The following is an 8,152-nucleotide window of genomic DNA, read 5'->3' as shown; positions in this document are numbered from 1 at the left end:
ACCCCTCCAGAACCCTCCAGAACCCTCCAAAACCCTCCAAACTGCAGCCATAACCTGATCCGACGTCTGGAGGACCAGGTGGATCTGAACTGTAAATTGTCACTGTAACGTTCTGAACTTTGTACGTAGAAGCCGAGGGGAGAACCTGACTGTAGAACCTCAGACGGACGGAGAACCTGGACCAGGAGCGTCTCAGTTTAAAGATCAACCTCGGAGCTTTTCTGTGGTTCGTCGCCGTGGAGATGTGATGGTTTTTGTCTGGAGAGTTTCACTAGAGTCCAGACGGTCCCTGAGTCCCCGGGACAGTCCCAGTCCAGACCCGGTCCAGTCCAGTCCAGTCCCCCAGTCCCAGTCCAGACCCGGTCCAGTCCAGTCCAGTCCAGACCCAGTCCCAGTCCAGACCCAGTCCCAGTCCAGACCCAGTCCCAGTCCAGACCCAGTCCAGACCCGTCCAGTCCCCCAGTCCCAGTCCAGACCCAGTCCAGACCCAGTCCCAGTCCAGACCCAGTCCTCCAGACCCAGTCCAGTCCAGACCCAGTCCAGACCCTGTGTCTCCTGTCCCCAAAGATTTACACAAAAAACGATTTGTCCAAATTTATACAAGAAATGTCCAAGTGTCTCTGATCTAAACCAGGACTAAACCAGGACTAAACCAGGTCTAAACCAGGTCTAAACCAGGTCTAAACCAGGTCTAAACCAGGTCTAAACCAGGTCTAAACCAGGTCTAAACCAGGACAATTTCAGATCTAAACCAGGGCTAAAATAGAACTATATCAGATCTAAAAGAAGGTCCAAATCAGGTCTAAACTAGGATTAAACCAGGACTATATCAGGTCCACCATCAGGACTAAACCAGGACTAAACCAGGACCCAATAAAATCAGGTGTGAGCGAAAGTCTGAAAAACTACAACACAAAGTTATGTTTTCTATAATCTAAACTCTAAATGTGTTTAGAGTTTTCACTTTCACTTTCACTTTTGTCCAAACGTCAAAATCCAAAACTGAGACTCGTTTTCTGTTTTTTATCTAAACTAATTATAATATTTTACTCTTTACTCAGATCAAACTGGTTCAAAAAGGAACATTTCTTGTATAATTTGGACAGATCGTTGTTTTGGTGTAAATCTTCGGGGACTCAGGGTCTGGACTGGGACTCAGGGTCTGGACTGGGACTCAGGGTCTGGACTGGGACTCAGGGTCTGGACTGGGACTCAGGGTCTGGACTGGGACTCAGGGTCTGGACTGGGACTCAGGGTCTGGACTGGGACTCAGGGTCTGGACTGGGACTCCGCGCGCCTGGTCCTCCGTCCTCCGTCCTCGTCCGTCTGTCTCGTTTTTGAAGCACTTGTACAAAAATCTTTTCTTCTTTACTCACAGCGAGTTTCTGTTTCTGATTTTGTGTTTTCATAAGTTTCCTTCGTGTCGATTCTCTGCAGCGACGTCGCTCTGGGGGTTCCACACGCATCTGGTTTTGGCAGAATGTTCAGCGGTTACCGCGGCGACACAACGAGCGCGTGAGGAAACACTGACGGAAACGATTCAAGAAGATCGACTGAAAACTAAAGTGATTTAAAAACACGTTTTCATGTCCGTTAGATCAGAAAGTTTGTGGATCTGTTTACGGGTTTGACTCCAAATCCAGAAACGAGGCAGTCCTGGTTTAGTCCTGGTTTAGTCCTGGTTTAGTCCTGGTTTAGACCTGGTTTAGTCCTGGTTTAGTCCTGGTTTAGACCTGGTTTAGACCTGGTTTAGTCCTGGTTTAGACCTGGTTTAGACCTGGTTTAGACCTGGTTTAGACCTGGTTTAGTCCTGGTTTAGTCCTGGTTTAGTCCTGGTTTAGACCTGGTTTAGACCTGGTTTAGTCCTGGTTTAGTTCTGGTTAGGTTTTGCTGTAGCAGGAGTAAATTATTGTTAATGTGTTTTTTATTTATTTATTTTTATTTATAAAGAAACATAAAAGTTCCACTCGAGTTTATCGTCTGTTTCTCTCCATCCGCTGTTTTTCTTGGTTTTTCTTGTTTTGTTTTTCTTGGTTTTTATTGTTTTGTTTTTCTTGGTTTTTATCGTTTTGTTTTTAACGTTGTTTCTTTTTGCGTCACATTTGATGACGACACATTTGTTTTTGTTTCTTGAGACTCGTTTTTTTCATTTGCTCCTTGTTGTGTTTGACTTTGTGACTTTGCGTCGTTTCTGGACCTGAGACTTTGACTTTACATCGTGTCGCCGCAGCGCGTTTGGCCCTCGTACAGATCAGATCAGTCAGGTCCTTCTGGTCAGACTGTGTTCAGATAAAACTCAGATTCATTTAATTTAAGTAACAGAGCGTCACCCCCAGAGAAGGAGCTGCAGAGCCTCCGTCCCGCAGATCTGACTCTCCGTTCTGTTCTGTTCTTGGTGTTGTTTGACGAGAACATTGGAGCTCACATATATTTCCTGATGTTCCTGATGTTCCTGATGTTCCTGATGTTCCTGATGTTCCTGAAGCTGCAGCCGCATGAGGTCGAGTCCGAGTCCGTCGCCTCGAGGCTCAGACTCGAATGTTGTCGTGACGTTCTGTTTTTTGTGCCATAATTCAGTAAAAAAGTTCAAGATCTTAAAGGTGAAAGACACAAGCACATGGAGAAGGTCTGGACGAGTCTCAGGATCAGGGAACTTTAAGTGACACGAGCCGCGGAGACTCAGGTCAGTGACTCGAAGCAGAAGAAGAAGCAGGAGAAGCAGACGGTGGGAGTTTTCTGTTGTTCTGGGTGGAACTTTACGTAACAGAAAGTTTCTTTTGGTACAAACCTGAGGCTCAATCCCATTAAACGTGTTCTACCAAAAACCTGCTTCAGTCCTGATTTGGTCCTGGTTTAGTTTGGTTTAGTCCTGGTTCAGTCCTGATTTAGTCCTGGTTCAGTCCTGTTCTGATTTAGTCCTTCAGTCCTGGTTTAGTCCTGGTTCAGTCCGTGTTTAGTCCTGGTTTAGTCCTGATTCAGTCCTGGTTTAGTCCTGATTTAGTCCAGACTTAGTCCAGATTCAGTCCAGGTTTAGTCCTGGTTCAGTCCTTGTTTAGTCCTGGTTTAGTCCAGACTTGGTCCAGATTTAGTCCTGGTTCAGTCCGTGTTTAGTCCTGGTTTAGTCCTGGTTTAGTCCTGGTTTAGTCCTGGTTTAGTCCTGGTTCAGTCCTGGTTTAGTCCAGACTTGGTCCAGATTTAGTCCTGGTTTAGTCCTCCTGGTTCAGTCCTGGTTTAGTCCTGGTTTAGTCCTGGTTTAGTCCTGTTTAGTCCTGGTTTAGTCCATATTTGGTGGAAAAGTTCAGTATCTTTGCTCAGTTGTTTTGATGAAATTTAAAGTTAAAGTTGTTGTAATATTTGTGTCATATTTGACATTTTAAACTCAGTCATGTTGTGATGTAACGAATGATTCTGAAACGACAGAAACTCGTCAGAAATTAAAAAAACACGTCACAGTTTTAACGTCACAGAAGAAGAAACAGACGAGGCTCCAGATCTGATCGTCTCGTCTTCACTTCAGGGAGGAAACTTTGGGTAAATATAAATGATGTTTTTTAATTTCATTCATATTTTTATTCTTGTGTAAACAGATCAGATTCAGACACACGTGGACACACTTTTATTATTAACAAAACAAGAAATAACAGAATAATAATAAATACTGTATACTACTAATAATAATATAAATAAAAATAATAATAATACAATAAATAAAATAATAAAATAAATAATAAAAATAAATAAAATAATAATTTTGGAAAAACAATAACAATGAAGTTGGTTTAGACTGTTTCAAAAAATTCAATAAATGTTTGACACTTTCTAAAAAATAATAGTTTCTGTCCCTGATCTTCTCCACTGTCAAAAATAAATTATAGATTTACACAAATCAAGAAGCAAAAGTTGAAAAACATGTTGAAAATGACAGAAAGTGGAGATGAAATCACACGGGGAGAATTCTGTCCAAAAGTTCCACATCATTTATAAAAAAGAAACACTTTTTTTTTCCCAATTTTATTCCAAATTTAAATATTATTTCACTAAGCTCAGAGTGAGGTTGTGTGTTGAGTCCAGCAGAGGGCGCTGCCTCCCACCTCCAAACCTCAGACACTTTTATTATTTATTATTATTTTATTATCCAGATTTTTATTCAAATGTGTGAGTGTAAATAAATAAAAGTGTCGTGTGTTTTTCTCCGTGAACCAAGTGACGTAAAAAAGACGGAGCAGCACAGTCGACGAGCGACGATGCAAACAAAACCAAATGAATCAGAATGAAATATAAACATTTTATTGGTATGAACAATATGTCAGAATCCAACTGAGTTTTAAAAATATCTCCATATCATTAAATGATGTGAATATCCCCACACGTGTTTGTATCTGCATGAACAGAGGATCTGCAGCAAAAAAGACCTTCACAAAGAAAAGGACCAACAAACAAAGACTGATCAGAAATTATAAATGAAACTCTAAAAATGGAACAAAATAACATTTGGATTTAATTTGAAAATGGATCTTTGATGTTCTGTAATGAATGAGCCATAACCTCATTTACATTTAAATATAATATATAATATATATATATATATAATATATAAACATTGGCTGGTGTTTGTCACATTTGTTCTTTCTGTGTCGTGTTCATTGTTTCATGTTTTGTTCTGTTAATTTTTTCAGAAAATCAGAAGAAAATCAAATATAATATATATATATATTATATATATATATATATATATATATATATATATATATATATATATATATATATAATATATATATATATATATATATATATATATATATATACATGTATATATATATATCATATATATATTATATACGTATTATATATATATATATATATATATATATGTATATATATATATATATATATATATATATATATATATATATGTATATATATATATATATATATATATATATATATATATAATATATTATATATATATATAATATATATATATATATATATATATATATATATACATATATATATATATATATATATATGTATATATATATATATTATATATATATATATATATATATATATATATATATATATATATATACAGTATATATATATATATATACTGTATATGAAAATATAACTTTTTGCACTTAAATAAGAAACAAATTCTAATGTTGCTTGAATGAAGAAAAACACTTTTCAAGTTGAATCAACTCAGATAAATTCAAATGTTTTTCATTTTATTCTTTTTAACTTAACGAGATGTTGTTGTTTTTTTCAGTCTAAGAGTTTTGGTTGAATAACTTGAATTGAAGGAAGCAGTGATGTGACTGTAGCTGCTGCAGCGTCAGAACAAAAGACAGAAAAAGACGTCAAACAGAAAGACAAGGGACGAGGTGCCAAGAATCTGTCTGAAGTAAAGTTAAAGGAGCCACCAGGACATCGGAGAAAAACTGTAAATTATCGTCAGTTTGGGTGAAAAGAATTTAAGGACCAGAATTTCCCAGTTTTGCTGAGAAAGATTTTAGTGAGGAAAAAATTAATCTCCAAAACACCACCTGGTCTCAAATAAAAGCCTGGTCTGTGAAGTGACTGAAACAAATAAACGCCCCGGAGATGATTCAGTGTTTTACCGTCGATTGTGTCCTTGGGCAAGACACTGGAGTCTGTAACTGTCGGAGCTGCAGGGCTGGATTTATTCTGGGACATGTCGATAATCGTTTAAAAACAACACGTAACATTTCATCTTCTGTTTTTCATTTTCACGCAGCTGCAAACATCATGAAAAGAACTCAGACGGTGTCGTTCAGTCTGGTTCACGAGCGTCACATGGTCGGTGTCGTCTGGTCTGTGGACTGAACCTCTCGCCCTCTGGTTGAGCGGCGCTGCTGCTCCGTCTCCTCTTCCTCTTCTTCTTCTTCTTCTTCTTCTTCTTCTTCTTCTTGTTCTTCTTCAGATGTTCTGGAGGCTCCTGGCTCTTGTGTGTGGGCGGCTCCTGAGTCACGTCTGAATCACGTCCGTCTCTAAAAATAATCACAGCTCCTGTTTATTTTGCACTTGACGTTTGAAAATCTGAAAATGCTGCAGAAAAAAAAAAAAACATTAACAGAAAGAATCAACGGAGCATTTCAGACGTTTTACATCATCGTTTTATTCAGTTTAGATTTTTATTTTTTAAACAAACACAAAAATGGAAAAGAAAACAAAACAAAGTCCAATATTAAACTGTTCTGATCTGATTTTGATCTTGTTTTTTTTTTTGTTGTAGTTTTGTTCTGTTTTTGTGTTTATTGTTGTATTTTGTTAAATGTTTTATTTTATTGTGTTTAATTTAAAAAAATCTCTGCTCTGTTTTAATTAGAGGTGAGATTTGAGTTTTGTGGACGACTTCATCAAATAAAACAAAGACACTTTTAAACTCGAGATCGTTTAAAGTCGGGAAACACGTCTGGAAAAAATAAACTGCTTTTCATTTCAAAATAGTCGACAAACGTAAAGTTTCTGTCCAAAACTGAAGAGACTAAAGTGAAAGTGACATTTTCCTCGAAGTCGTTTCTTCTGAACGTCGTGTTTCTGTGTTTTGGTTGAAATGTTCTGGTTTTGTTCTCGTGGGGTTGAGGAGCTTCTGTCATATGAAACTTTTTTCTGCAAAGACAAAAAGGAGAAATTCAGTTTGTCGACTGGACAAAAGTTTATTTGGTCAAAAATGTTTCACAGCTCGATCCTTTGGAAATGGAAAAAGTCGTAAGTGTTGTAGTTTATGTTCAGGCCTCAGGTGAAGCTCAGAACCTCCAGATCTCCTCCCTGAGCTGCAGAGGAGCTTCTACTGGGAGGAGCTTCTACTGGGAGGAGCTTCTACTGGGAGGAGCTTCTACTGGGAGGAGCTTCTACTGGGAGGAGCTTCTACTGGGAGGAGCTTCTACTGGGAGGAGCTTCTACTGGGAGGAGCTGGGAGGAGGAGGAGCTTCTACTGGGAGGAGCTTCTACTGGGAGGAGCTTCTACTGGGAGGAGCTTAGACCCAGGACACACTGGAGGGACGATGTCTCTGGACTGGACTGGGAACACCTCGAGGTCCAAAAGGAGGAGCTGGAGGAAGTGTCTGGGGTGAAGGAAGTCTGGGAGTCTCTGTTCAGACTGACGCCCCCGAGACCCGACCCCAGAGAAGAAGAAGAACATGGATGATGTACAAAAATCATGGCTTACAAATAAAACTGAACTGAAAATGGTTTGAAAACTCTAAGGCAGGAGAGTCAGAGTCTTTTTGTTCCGGGGTCGAGTCCAACCGACTTTGATCCAAAGTGTCTGGATCAGAAAACTCATGTCATATAAACCCCAAAAATAACAAGAAGTTCAAATATTTGTGCAGAGAAACACAAATCTATTACACAAATCTTTTTTGAATTGATGAACTCTTTCTTTTACAAAATATTATAATATTATGAACAACCTGAAACTTTAAGAAAAATACAATTTCAACACAAAGTTTGAACATGAACTTGTCTGTAAACATGAATAAGTCCATTTTTTTGTTGTAAAATTGCACTCGGCTCCACTTTTCTCATGTTGGACATTTTTCTGATGAGGGTGTCACGGTCAACAGTCAAAACGATCGTCCTTTAAGACGTTTGGAAAGAGACAAGTCTTCATTTGTGCTGCTCTGGTGGGAGGGGCCACGTACAGAGACGCTGGAGACGCTGCTGTGATAAACACCACAGAAAATTAACAACATTTTAATAAAAAAATAGAATTAAAATATTTGAGTAGAAATGTCAGCTGAGGGCCAGAGTAAAGGTCTTGGAGGGCCGGATCTGGCCCCCGGGCCGTGTGTTTGACATCCTGTGATCTAAATGTAAATATTAGAGTTGAGCTGAATGAGTTTTTACTTCAGCTCTTTTCTAAAGACACGAGCAGCAAGTTCAGTGTAACAGACGATAATGTCAGTGTGTTTGTTTTTATGGTCAGAAGGTTTTGATTTGATTTGTTCAAGTGTTGAAACGTGTCCCAATGTCACAGTTATTGTTTTTTGTATTTTATTTGTGAATATATTTGTCTTTTGTGTTGTGTGACTTTTTACCTTGACCCCGGAAGTAGAAAAAAGAGAGAAAATAGAAGCTGCGAAAAGAGAGAAAAGAGAGAAAAGAGAGAAAAGAGAAAAGTGTA

This window comes from Boleophthalmus pectinirostris, unplaced genomic scaffold (assembly GCF_026225935.1).
Source record: "Boleophthalmus pectinirostris isolate CB_2022bp ecotype Guang Dong unplaced genomic scaffold, ASM2622593v1 HiC_scaffold_10, whole genome shotgun sequence".
In the NCBI taxonomy this organism is placed as follows: domain Eukaryota; kingdom Metazoa; phylum Chordata; class Actinopteri; order Gobiiformes; family Gobiidae; genus Boleophthalmus; species Boleophthalmus pectinirostris.
This window is presented reverse-complemented; position numbering follows the sequence as displayed.